This window comes from Mauremys reevesii, linkage group 2, assembly GCF_016161935.1.
Source record: "Mauremys reevesii isolate NIE-2019 linkage group 2, ASM1616193v1, whole genome shotgun sequence".
Lineage (NCBI taxonomy): Eukaryota > Metazoa > Chordata > Testudines > Geoemydidae > Mauremys > Mauremys reevesii.
The window spans coordinates 112,376,454-112,390,640 of NC_052624.1; positions in this window are offsets into that span (position 1 = coordinate 112,376,454).

Here is a 14,187-nt window from a genome sequence, read left to right on the forward strand (position 1 = left end):
GAGTATCACTCACGCTGCTGGCTTTGATCAGTAGCGCAAAGAACCGCACCCCAGTACAGGTAATGCTCGCAACAGACCCTGCAAAATGCTCGCAACAGACCCTGCAAAAACCAAACCAAAACAATGAAGTGCCCCAAACTGTCACACCCGCAGGCTAATTCATTACTTGAAGAAAAGCTCAGCTTGAAAGCTTGTCTCCCAAGCAGATGCTAGTCCAATAAAAGATATTACTTCACTCACCTTGTTTTTAGTTAGCTTTGCGTTTTTCACTCTAGTTAAGGCAACTATCCCCAAATACAGCCAGTGACCAGAGCGGGAAACTGGGATAATACAAAGCTCAGTCTAAACCCCCTGAGGCACATCTCTGCAACTAACATGGACGGACAGAGCAAAAATTGAGATCAAGGCATTTTTCTACTCCCATGTCTGAAATGGGGAGTATAAGAAATTATCAGACATCATCAAAATGCAGTAACGAAAAACACTATGTCCAAAAGAAAGAGTGGTTACATATGGCATCACACTAACAGCAGACAAGGATTGGACATTAATGACGAAAGGACACAGGAGTTCAAACCCCACAATGTGAAACCTTTATCAGTGGCAGATTGTGGCCACGTCTGATAAATTCTGTTCCTCATCAAGCCAATGCATTTATATTGAATTGAAATGAGAATTTTAAGTTAATTTGCAAGAGTGGCCTGTGTGCCTACTGCCCAGGCTGATGCTCAAGACACTATGGTATCCTAGCCAAGTTATGATCTACTTTAAAAATTTGGTTTGTTTCTAAGTCATGCCACCTTCACAATTTCTCCGTCTCTTTTTCTGGAACCAGTGCTAGAATGTGGCAATAGCACAACACCCCATGCTCTTCTACCCCCCACAGAAAATTTTCCCCTCCACTTACTACTGTTTTTTAAAACTGCTTCAAACTCTTTGCATTCACAATTCACATTTCCAAATAGTATTATGACCATATCAGGAAACAGTACTGAAAATTTTGGGGGGTAAGGTCAGGGCCGGCTCCAGACCCCAGCATGCCAAGCGCGCACTTGGGGCGGCATTTTGCCGGGAGGGCGGTAGGCGGCTCCAGCGGACCCTCCGCAGTCATGCCTGCGGAGGGTCCGCTGGTCCCGCGGCTCCAGTGGACCTCCCGCAGGCATGACTGCAAAAGATCCACTGGAGCCCCAGGACGGGTGACCGCCAGCGCACCCCCCGCAGCGTGCCGCCGTGCTTGGGGCGGCCAAATTCCTAGAGCCGCCTCTGGGTAAGGTAAAACATATTTGGTGTCTGTTCAGATTGGTGCTTAAAATAATCTCTAACTGGCCAGGCATGCTGTGTATTGTCTGTTACAGCTGTCCCCCTGCTGCATTCCTTTTCCCCCTCTCCTTTCTGTTTGTCCTGTGTGGCCGCCCCTCCCAGCCATTGTGCTAACTAAAGTCACAGCCCTATTCATAGGAATGGCCTGTACAGACTAACTGGAGCCATTGCTCTGCCTAGGGAGGGGGCTTCTTGCTTCTTTGTTTGGCTCCTTTGTTCGGACCCGGGCTTGGTGTAGGGGGCGCTGCCCAAAAATGCAAGACCTGAAGTGGCCAACTAATTAAGCATATGAGTCATACCTGTGGCTCAGAACATGCCCAGGCATGCCTATGCTTACCTGCAGCCTTTCCCTGCCTTCTCTCCTCCCCTGTATCAAGAGAAGCCAATTAAAAGTACTGGTGGGAAACTGCCTAAGTTTGCCTTTAAAGCCGGACATTTTCTGATCAGACCTTGGAGAAGGTCCTTGCTTTGCCACCTGGTCTGATCAGCTAGGGGTCTTTGGGGGGCCCTCTCCCTGCTCTTGTTTGTTTTTGAGCATACCCCCGTTTTTAAACTCCCCTCCCACGAACAATGAATTTGTGCCTGGAGATCTCCTGATCATTGTAAGCGAATCGAGTCATCTCTCCATCCTCCGATGCTACTGCTGTTCCTGTCTCTGTGCTTGCTGCTGTCCTGGGGATTGGTAAGAACTCCCTCTTGCAAACTCCCCCTGTCCTAGCTGCTGGCCTTGTTTCCCCAGCAGACAGACCCAAGCTAACTCCTTGGTCTGTATCTGTAATCTGTTTCTTGCTCCGCAGCGCCTTTGCTGCTAAAAATAAGCCTGTGCCGCTGCTAAGCTGTGCCTTCCTGGACTGTATCCTGGGCTGCCGGCAATCAGGTTCTTAGTCTAGATAAGTTGTAATTTCATTTTGCATAGCTGTGGTTAAGTTAGGTTTAGAGAATTGTTTGTATTGTGCTCTGTAAGTTAAGTTTAAAAATTTGTTGCATTGTGTTCTGTTGCTTGCTAATTTGTGTAGTCTTGGTTAAGTTAGATCATAGATAAGATTTTGCCGTGTTCTGTATAATTGTGGTTAAGTCTGTCTTCCCGCTGCCCTAGCCCGTCTCCCACCCCCGAGCTTGCCCGTGTCTCCCCGAGCTCCCCAGTCACTCGTTGCAGTCTCTCTGCTGTTTAAACTTGCAGCCTGTCTGCTCTCTGTGTCTCCCTGAGTTTAAATCTCCCTCCGCAGTGCCTCTGCCTTTGGTCTCTGCTCCACCATGTGCTCCTCTTCCCCCATTCCCCAACCTCATTCCTCTACCACTGCCTTTCTCTCTCTCTCTCTCTCTCTCTCTCTCCTTTAATCCCTTCCCCCACGTGTTCACCCCGCTCCTACTGTTGCCAAACCTCAATTGTATTGCTGAAATCTAGCATAAAACCCCATTGGTTACCCTTTTTCTCTCTGACACACCTCACATTTTACATTTACACCACTGCAACACATTTTTACCTAGAGCTGTTGGTTATTTAACACATTTTACCCATAACTGTTAGTTGGTTATATGCTGCTGTGACACACCCTTTACATAGAAATTGTTAGCTACCTGTTAAATTTATACTTCAGTGTTAATTGGTTACCAACTGTATTGTACCCCACTGTATTGTACCCCACTATTGAAACCCCCTATACTATTTACTAAAAGAAATCCCTCCCCAATTGTCTACCTTAACAAACCCCATACCCCTCACTATTGAATTTTCCCGGTTTTTGCATTTTCTTTATAAAGTTTATTTTGCACCCCACCAGTGCAGTAGTTGTCCCCCAAGATCCCCTACCTGCTGGCAGGGTCATGTATGTTTGGAACAGAAGTCTATATAAGAGATTAAAAGACAGTTGAAGGAAAAAATACATATCCATGATGAGCACTGAAACCATGCTACCAAGCACCATTTTAAGACGTAGCTCTAGTTAAGAACAGTACGTCTCCCAAGGCAAATAGGGCCAACCCCTCCCTAGCACTGCCCTTTGTGCCCCTCTTTTTACAAAAAAATAAAAAAGTTTTTCTCTCATCTTGTCTGTCTTCTTTAAAGATTTGATCACTGAGAGATGCTTAGTGCTCAACTCCCATTGAGACAACTCCCAATTATCAACGACAGTTGAAGAGGCTCAGCACTTTGCCAATGACTGAACCCAACCAAATACAATATCTCAATGTGCTCGATCCCACTTTGGTAAATTCAAGATCTATCCAAGGACTGGTAGGATAGTCAAAGGCCAACGTTCTAGTCTTTAGGGAACTGTCATATCCCACTCAAATTAATGTAGCGGGATTACATCCAAAGTGTTGGGACCATGCTCATTATTGGGGGGAAAAGATTAACAACTATAGTGAAGAAAATGTCATTGCGAAGATGCAGGTTACTTCATAATAAAAAAAACCCACCACCACCAAACACCACACAAACATCATAGGCAAGAGAGAGGGGTTTTTGGGTCAGGGGATTTTTGATGTTGATTGGATAAAACATTTGAGATGTGAGACCGTGAAATATCCTTTCAGACAAGACTAATGATTTTTAGTAAAATGATGTCACTTTTAGCCTGATCTAGACACTCCCTCCCCACCACCCAATCATAGATGCAATCTAGTTCATATGGAATTTTCCTAGATTGGTGGAGTTAAAATTTTGTGTCAGTTTCTAAAACTGACTTATGAATCCTAAAATACTCTCTAAATGTTTAATTAAACTCACTGGTTGAAGGCATTTAGAATCTAAAAGAGAACCCCCAGCGAAGCTCATGAACTCCATGGTTCTAATAGTTCTAATTCAAGGATCTTAGGGGACCCAGATAACCTGCTATAAACTCTTATACTCATGGTTCTTGCTCAAGGAATTTAAGAGCACCAGGGGCATAATTAGTAGAGTTTTGTAAGCTTCATGAGCCCTATAGCTCAGACAATAGTGATACGGTGATTTCAAACTAGATTAAAATAAATGAACAAAGTTTTATTTCAAAGAACTTGGAAGCTCTGAAGACAGCCTGACAGAGTTCATAAACTAAATCAAATACCTAGTTTCTTGAAGTTTGGAATTTCTAGTCACAATAAAGCTTGTTAGTTCCATGAGCCAAAAATCTCTGCTTAAGAGAGCTTGGAGGAGCAGCAGACAGTTGGTGTAGACTGTAAGCCAAACAACTCCTTGAACCAGGTGATCTGCAGTAATCCTAGAACAGCAATTTTGGGATCCAAATCGTTATGGTTCGAAGGACAAAAATCTTTCCTGGCAAATCTGGCAGAGCTCTTAAAGTTGTCAGACATAATAGCTGTTTGTGCATCAGGCCCATGGTTCCTGAGGATTCACTAAGGTCTTCAAAAACAAAGTTCTCTGGAGCCTTTAGAAGAGGCAAAATAGAGTGAAAATAGGGTGGTGCAGATTGTGAGGTTGGCTGATGAGTTAGGAACAATACAGAGCTCTACACGGTTTCCACCTCTCTTTTTCCCTCTGCCTCACTGCTCTGGCAAGCCTAGCTGCTTTATAAGGCATCCTGGCTCTCAACACAAACATTTCACAACATTAAGAAATCCCTATGCAAAAGTAGCAAAGAGTCCTGTGGCTCCTTATAGACCAGGCCTGCACAACTTGTAAAGCGGCGAGGGCTACATTCCTCCAAAGAAAACAGCTAAGGGCCGAAACCTCCGGGCCCCACAGAAACACCCCGCCCCAGGGCCGCCCAGCCCTGCGGAAACAAACCCTCCTTCCCCACCGTCGCCCCACCAAAACAGCTGTGGGCCAAAAAGGAAGGTTGGGGGTGGGGAGGTGATACTTTATTTTAAATCAACCAGGGGCTCCCAGCTGAAGAGGTGGCTGGGAGCCCTCAGGGGCAAATTAAAGGGCCCGGGGCTCCGGCGGCTGGGGGAAACCCGGCAGGGCCAGCTCTAGGTTTTTTGCTGCCCCAAGCAAAAAAAAATTTGGCTGCCCCCTGTCCCAGCCCTGAGCTCCCCCCTGTACCCCTCTGCGGCCCCAGTCCTGGGCTCTCCCCCCACCCACACCCCCTGCCGCCCCAGCGCTGGGCTTCCCCCTTTCCTCCCCACCAGTGCCCTCTCCCTCCCCCGCTGCTGCCCCAGCCCTGGGCTCCCCTCCACCAGTGCCCCCCCCTCCCAGGGCCGGCTTTAGGAAGTGCAGGGCCCAATTCAAACATTTTCGGTGGGGCCCTGGCAGGGATGACTTAAAAAAAATGTTAAAAAAAGCCTTTCATTTCTTAGCAACCGGTTCCCTATAAAAAGTTCTGATTTAAGGGATGTGCCACAGTATGTATTTTTTTGTACCAATAGAGTTACCATATGTCCGTATTTTCCTCCTGGGTGGCGATTTAAGAACCAAAAAGCTGGACAGGTCTGGGAAAATACGAATGTATGTTAAGCCTAAAGTTCTTTTTTTTAAAAGATGGGCCTGAACTAGAAATGAGCTCCGTTTCACATGTGTGGGTCCCCGCCACTCCCTGGGGGTGTGCTAGGGTGACCAGATGTCCAGATTTTATCGGGGCAGTCTCGATTTTTGGGTCTTTTTCTTATATAGGATCCTATTACCCCCCAATCCCTGTCCCAATTGTTCACACTTGCTGTCTGGTCACCCTAGGGTGTGCACATGGGTGGGTCCCAGCTGCTCCCTGACCCCTCATTGAAGCAGGTGCGCAGGGTTACTGCCCTGGGAAGTGCAGGGCACCAGTGGACAGGGGGCTGGCTGGAGGCAGGGCAGGGGCTGACTGGAGGTAGGATCTGGCTGCAGGCAGGGCAAGGAGTGCGGGGCTGGAGGCAGGGCAGGGGGTACGGGGCTGGCTGGAGACAGGGACTGGCTGCAGGCAGGGCAGAGGGTGCAGGTACAGGGGGTACAAGCCACCCTGTATGGTGAGTGCCCCCTCCTCCTCCCTCCCCCACTAGGGTAGCAGCAGCAGCCCGGGGCTTCCCTGCTTCTACCGCCCCGGCCCTTTAAATAGCCACAGGAACCCTGGGGAAGTGGCGGGGCTCTGGGGGCTATTTAAAGGATGGGGCAGCAGAGGCAGCTGGAGCCCCCCGCTACCCTGGGGAAGTGGCGGGGCTCCAGCGGCTATTTAAAGGACCGGGCGGTAGAAGCAGCCGGAGCCCCGGACTTGTTAAATAGCCCCCAGAGCCCTGCAGCCCTACCCCAGGGCTCCAGCAGCAGGGCTCTGGTGGCAATTTAAAGGGCCTGGGGCTCCGGCCCATGCTGGGAGCCCCAGGCCCTTTAAATTGCCCTCTGGGGAAGCCGGGCCACACCAGTACAGCGCACCGGCTCTTGCCAGTACGCTGTACTAGGGCTTGGGCACGGGGCCCTCTTAGGGGCAGGGCCCAATTCAGGGGAATTGGTTGAATTGGCCTAAAGCTGGCCCTGCCCACACCTCCTGCCGCCCCAGCCCTGGGTCACTGGTAAATCGCTCCCAGGGTGGGTCATTCAGCAGGAATTTTGGATGTGCAAAAAACACAGACAGGATTGGTTCCCATATGGTTACAGAGCTGCAGTAAAGTGGAACAATTTTCAGCTTGTGTGATTGGAGGATATCTGGATGCATATTATAAGACTGTCCTCCATAAATGAGGAAAAGTTGAGGTGCCTTTATTATTCTTTTGTTCCACTCTTTCTTTCTATGGGGAATTTGCCAATGCAATATCACTGTCTTCCTTTCAAACAAACAAAAAGGCAATGGCTGTTGAAAATAGCAATTCCAGTGCTAATAAGCATTTCTTGCTCAATTTTATCCTACTTTTTCTACAGCAAGTTACAGTGGATCAGTATATTTGATTTGGGAGAAATGAAGTAACAGCTGCCCAAACTGAGCTTGAGCACTCCTGAATTTGGCGGTGTTCAAATCGGCACGGCCGGTGCTGGGGGGGGGGGCGGGGGTGGCTGGGGGCTCCACAGGGGAGCATGGCAGCAACATGTCTGGAGATGCATGGAGCCAGACATGCTGGTCTGAGTGGCACGGTAAGGGGGCTGGGAGAAGGGAGAGGAGGTTCCGGGGGGCAGTCAAGGGACAGGGAGCAGGGGGAGTTGGATGGTGCAGAGGTTTGGGGCGGGGTAGTCAGGGGACGGGCAGCAGTTGGATAGGCATGGGAGTCTCAGGGGTTCATCAGGGGACAGGTAGGGGGTGAGGTCGTGAGGGGAAGCAGGGGATCTCAGGAGGGGGCAGTTGGGGACAAGGAGAAGGGAGGGGGTCCTGGGAGAGGGGTATCAGGGGACAAGGACCAGCGGTGTTAGATAGGGGGTCGGGTTCCTGGGGGGCAGTTGGGGCAGGGGTCCGTGGAGGGGGCAATCATCAGCTGCGGCCGAGATTCAAAGGGCTCTAGGCTGCCCTCCGCTGCGGGCAGCGCAGAGCCCTTTGATTCCCCTCCATGGCTGGAATTTAAAGGGCTCTGGGCTCCCGGTGGCTGCGGGCAGCCCAGAGCTGACTCCCGGCCGCGGCTAGGATTTAAAGGGCTCTGCGCTCTCCGCGGCTGCGGGCACCCCAGAGCCCTTTGAATCCCTGCCGCAGCTGGAATTCAAAGGGCTCTGGGCCGCCCGCAGAGCACCGTGTGCGGGGGATTCAGAGTCCCCTCCGCGGGCCGCATGTTGTGCAGGCCTGTTATAGACTAACAGACATATTGGAGCATGAGCTTTCGTGGGTGAATACCCACTTGGTCAGATGCATGTAGTAGAAATTTCCAGGGAGAGAGATTATATATCTATGGGCTTGGCTACACTTACAAGTTGCAGCGCTGGTGGAGGCTTTCCAGCGCTGCAATTAACACCCCGTCCACACTTGCAGGGCACAACCAGCGCTGCAACTCCCTGGTTGCAGCGCTGGCTGAAAACCCATCCGGGTTGGGGTATAAGAGTGCAGCGCTGGTGACACCAGCGCTGCTCAGCAGGTGTGGACACTCACCAGCGCTTTACCTGTCCTCCAGGGAATAAGGAGCTATCCCAGAATTCCTGTTCAGCCACTCTGCACATCAGTTTGCACTCTACTGCTCTTGCCTCAGGTGACCCGCCCTTTAAATGCCCCGGGAAATTTAAAAATCTCCTTCCTGTTTGCTGCAGCCAGGTGTGGAGTGCAATCAGTTAATCAGTTACAGGTTACAGGTAACCATGCCTCCACGGCAAGCGAGCCCCAGCATGGAGCACAGGTGAATTGCAGGACCTCATCAGTGTTTGGGGTGAGGCGTCTGTTCAGGCACAGCTGCGCTCGGTCCGTAGGAATTACGATATCTTTGAGCAGATATCAAGGGACATGCTGGATAGGGGCCATCAACGGGACGCACTACAATGCAGGGTGAAAGTTAAAGAGCTGCGGAGTGCCTATTACAAAGCCCGAGAGGGGAATCGCAGATCCGGATCCGCCCCCACGACCTGCCGTTTTTACGTGGAGATGGACAACATACTTGGGGTGACCCCACTGCCAATCCCAGGGTAACGATGGACACTTCTGAGCAGGCTGGGGACAGGAGGAGGAGGAGGCTGCGGGGAGAGGAAACCGCGAGTGAAGCTCCTGGGATGGGGGAAGAAACCGCAGATTCCCTGGAGGCATGCAGCCAGGAGCTCTTCTCAAGCCAGGAGGAAAGTACCCAATCGCAGCAGCAGCCAGCAGTTGCAGAAGGACAGGCAGAGGAGCGGTGTACCGGTAAGCGGCTTTTATTTTCTGGGTGGAAATGTTTCTGGAGAGGAAGGGGGGTTATGGATGCATGCATGGCAGCGTCTAGATGTGGAATAGCCCGTTGATGTGGTCTATCACGTCGCGGTAATCTGCTTCAGTTATCTCAGCACAAGCGTCAGCCAGAGCGTGGGCAATATGCCTGCGCAGGTTTATAGGCAGAGCCACTGTGTCCCTTGTCCCAGTGACGGTGGCGTCCGCGCCACTCTTCGGCCAGGGCACCATGTCTGAACACAGGCACGCCGCATAGGGTCCCGGGCGGAATCCACATTGCTCTAAAAGAGCCCCCCGCTGTTCCCTAGTGACTGCAGTAGGGAAACATCTTCCAGGATTAAGTCCTGTGAAAAATGTTGGGAGACTCTTTAGTGAAGAGATAGGAGATAAGATCACCCCTGCATCTGCATCTTCACTCAACCCCTCTAGCACTCCAGATTACCCAAGCAACCAGCTCCCCTCTCACTCAAGCCCCACTCCTCACTCACCATTTCGTGGCTTCTGTTGTGTTTTCCTTTTGGGATAAAGAATGCAAGTGAGAACTTGCAAGTGAGAACTCCTCAGTGTAACAATTCATGTCTGGAGATAGTGGATACAATGCTGCCCGTGTTAAATGTTGTCATTTCTGTGTGTACAGTGACCTTGACTGGACTGCCCAGATGTTCAACATCACAGAGGCTTCAAAATTTGAGAAAAATCCCGAAAGAGCAAAGAGGACATGCTGAAAACTGTTCTTCAGCACTCTGCTACAGAGAGAAAAGAATTGAAGGAGTGGCGAGAGAAAGAAAGCAGGACCAGAGAAATGCAGTGGCCAAGAGGAAAAGCACGGAGCGGCTGCTAAGCATCCTGGAGCGCCAAGCGGAGTCTATAGAGTCACTCGTTGCCATGCAAGCAGAGCACTACCGTGCTACTCCCCCACCCGCCCCGTCCTTTGTGCCTTGTGCCCCAATGTCAGCTCAACCACCTTTCCCAGCATCCAGGCTCTTACCACCACCAGCTGCCTCCAACACCTGTACGTTCCCCAACCAGCCCTGATACCTACCACCACCCTTACCCTCTGCATTCAACCCCCATCACCATGCAGTATATGCACCCTGAAGTGCAGGATTCATTAAACAGCAATCCAGACATGGCATATGCAAACTTGTGACTGTACAGTTCACCAACCCACACCCTTGCCCTCTTGTGTTAATGAAATGTTGTGTGTCTGTCTGTCTGTCAAGGAAGTTTTTTTCTTTTCAATAAAACAATTCTTGGCTTTGAAAACAGTCTTTATTATAGCAGATAGTGAAAGACACCTTAGCCCAGTAAAGAAAGAGGCACTGCAAATCATATTATTATTATGGATAATAGAATAACAGTGTAAGCAGTGCAATTCACTCCCATGCAAGGCAGCAAACATTACTGTTGGCTTTCAGCCTCAAATTCTTCCCTCAAGGCATCCCTAATCCTTGAAGCCCTGTGCTGGGCCTCTCTATTAGCCCTGCTCTCTGGCTGTGCATATTCAGCCTCCAGGACTTGAACCTCGGTGGTCCATGCCTCACTGAATGTTTCACCCTTCCTTCACAAATATTATGGAGGGTACAGCAAGCGCTTATAACCGCGGGATGCTGCTTCCCCCCAAGTCTAGCTTCCCATACAAACATCTCCAGCGAGCCTTTAAACGCCCAAAAGCACACTCCACAGTCATTCTGCACCGGCTCAGCCTGTAGTTGAACCGGTCCTTGCTCCTGTCAAGCTTCCCTGTATAGGGTTTCATGAGCCAAGGCAGTAACGGGTATGCGGGGTCTCCAAGGATCACAGTGGGCATTTCGACATCCCCTACTGTGATCTTCCTGTCTGGGAAAAAAGTCCTGCCTGCATCTTCCTGAACAGGCCACTGTTCCGAAGATGCGTGCATCATGCACCTTTCCAGGCCAGCCTGTGTAAATGTCAATGAAACGCCCGCGGTGATCCAAGCGCCTGGAGAACCATAGAGAAATACCCCTTACGATTAACGTACTCTGATGCCAGGTGGGGCCAGAATAGGAATATGCGTCCCATCTATCGCCTCCACAGTTAGGGAAACCCATTTGTGCAAAGCCATCCACAATGTCCTGCACGCTCCCAGAGTCACGGTCTTTCTTAGCAGGATGCGATTAATTGCCTTGCAAACTTGCATCAAAAGCGATTCCCAGTCGACTTTCCACACCAAACTGGTTCCCGACCGACCGGTAGCTGTCTGGATTTGCCATCTTCCAGATTGCAATAGCCACCGCTTTTCCACCGTCAGGGCAGCTCTCAATCTTGTGTCCTTGCGCGCAGAGTGGGGCGAGCTCAGCACACAGTCCCATGAAAGTGGCTTTTCTCATACGAAAGTTCTGCAGCCACTGCTCGTCATCCCAGACTTCCATGACGATGTGATCCCACCACTCAGTGCTTGTTTCGAGCCCAAAGCGGCGTTCAACGGTGCTGAGCATTTCCGTGAATGCCGCCAAGCACTCTAGTGTCACGCGGCAGACAAATCCATATTGATATCATCGTCGGACTCCTCACTGTCCCTTTGGAGCTGAAGGAATATATCGACTGCCAAACGTGTTGTGCTGGTGACACTCATCAGCAGAGTCCTCAGCAGATCGGGCTCCATTTGCCACAGAAATCGCGATTCACAGAGAGTAACAGAAAGACACTCACAATGGCGCCAAACGCTGCCGGAATGAATGCTGGGATGTGAAGCGATGCACCACGGGGCGCTGGCAAACAGGAAGCGGAATGACCCGCACACTTCCTTCCCCTTCCCACAATACTCAGCGCCAAAACGGCGCCAAAACGGTACGAGGTGTTCTGTGGGATAGCTGCCCACAATGCACCTCTCAATACAGCGCTGGAAAGTGCTGCAAGTGTGGCCACACTGCAGCGCTGGTAGCTGTCAGTGTGGCCACACTCCAGCGCTGGCCCTTACACAGCTGCATGAGCAGCGCTGTAACTCCCAGCGCTGCAACTTGTAAGTGTAGCCAAGCCCTATATCTATATATGCAAGCAAGATGCAGGCTAGAGATAACGAGGTTAGTTCAGTCAGGGAGGATGAGGCTCTCATCTAGCAGCTGAGGTGTGAAAACCAAGGGAGGAGAAACTGCTTGTGTAGTTGGCTAGCCATTCACAGTCTTTGTTTAATCCTGAGCTAATGGTGTCAAATTTGCAGATGAACTGGAGCTCAGCAGTTTCTCTTTGAAGTCTGCTCCTGAAGTTTTTTTGCTGCAGGATGGCTACCTTTAAATGTGCTATTGTGTCCAGGAAGATTGAAGTGTTCTCCTACAGGTTTTTGTATATTGCCATTCCTAATATCTGATTTGTATCCATATATCCTTTTCCGTAGGGACTGTCCAGTTTGGCCAATGTACATGGCAGAGGAGCATTACTGGCATATGATGGCGTATATTACATTGGTGGACGTGCAGGTGAATGAACCGGTGATTATGTAGCTGGTCTGGTTAGGTCCTGTGATGGTGTTGCTGGTGTAGATATGTGGGCAGAGTTGGCATCGAGGTTTGTTGCATGGATTGGTTCCCGAGATAGTTACTATGGTGCAGTGTGCAGTTACTGGTGAGAATATGCTTCAGGTTGGCAGGTTGTCTGTGGGCGAGGACTGGCCTGCCACCCAAGGCCTGTGAAAGTGAGGGATCACTGCAGGACTGTCTGGATATATGGACTCTCTACTCAGACCCTACACCACCAGCACTCCCAGCTATCTCCATGACACCACTGATTTCCTGAGAAAACTACAATGCATTGGTAACCTTCCAGAAAACACCATCCTAGCCCCCATGGATGTAGAGGCTCTCTACACTAACATCCCACACACAGATGGAATACAAGTTGTCAGGAACAGTATCTCTGATGATATGACAGCCCAACTGTGTAGTCATCCAGTGTCTACTTAGTGGAGAACATGTATTGCCACCACTCAAGAAACCACCTTTTGACAGACACACAAAGGCAATACTTCAAGCCTTCCATTTTTAGTTAAGATTATTGAAAAGGTTAGGGCAAATCACTTGTGAGCGTGCAGCTGTTTCAAATCTCCTGGAACTTTGTCAATCTGAATACAGTAGAGCCTCGAGAGTTACAAACACCTCAGAAATGGAGGTTATTCATAAGTCTGAACAAAACATTATGGTTGTTCTTTCAAAAGTTTACAACTGAACATTGACTTAATACAGCTTTGAAACTTTACTATGCAGAAGAAAAATGCTGCTTTTAATCATCTTAATTTAAATGAAAAGCACAATTTCCTTACCTTCTGAAATGTTTTTTTCGAATCTTTCCTTTTATTTTTAACAATATTGTACTGTATTTGCTTCCCCCCCGCTGCTGCCTGTGTACTTCTGGCTCCAAATGAGGTGTGTAGTTGACCAGTTTGTAACTCAGATGTTCATAACTCTGAGGTTCTACTGTACCAGATTTGGTTATGGAATGCAGATCACACTAGTGATCTGCTCCTGCTGATGAAGATCGGGTGTACATGCTGATACTATCAGATTTATCAACTGCTTTCAATACTGTTGGTCATGAGTTAGTCACTCACCTATAGACCAGAGCAAGATTTGCCTGGGCTGCTTTTTTGTGGTTCAATTCCTTCTTTGCCATGCATTCTTAAAGGGAGGCAGTGGGCAATTATTTCTTCTACCTGAGAGTGCTATAGATTCATAGATTCCAGAACCAGAATGGACCATCGTGATCATCTAGTCCAGGGATGGGCAAACCTTTTGGCCTGAGGGCCACATTGGGGAAGAGGAAATTGTATGGTGGGCCATGAATGCTCACAAAATTGGGGTTGCGGTGCAGGAAGGGGTGCAGGTTCCAGCTGGGGGTGCGGGCTCTAGGGTGGGGCTGGGGATGAGAGGTTTGGGGTGCAGAAGGGTGCTTCAGGAGGGATCATGTTGTTTGGGGAACAGGAGGGGGATCAGGGCTGGGGCAGTGGGTTGGGGCATGAGGAGAGGCTCAGGGATGCAGGCTCTGAGCGGTGCTTAGCTCAAGCAGCTCCCGGCAGTAATGGCATGTCTCTTCTCTGGCTCCTACACAGATTCACGGGCAGGTGGCTCTGCACACTGCTCTGTCTGCAGGCACCGCCCCTGCAGCTCCCATTGGAGCGCTTAGGAGCTGGACCGGGACCATGCCATGGTTCATGCTGCAGCTTCTGGGACCCACATGGTGCAGC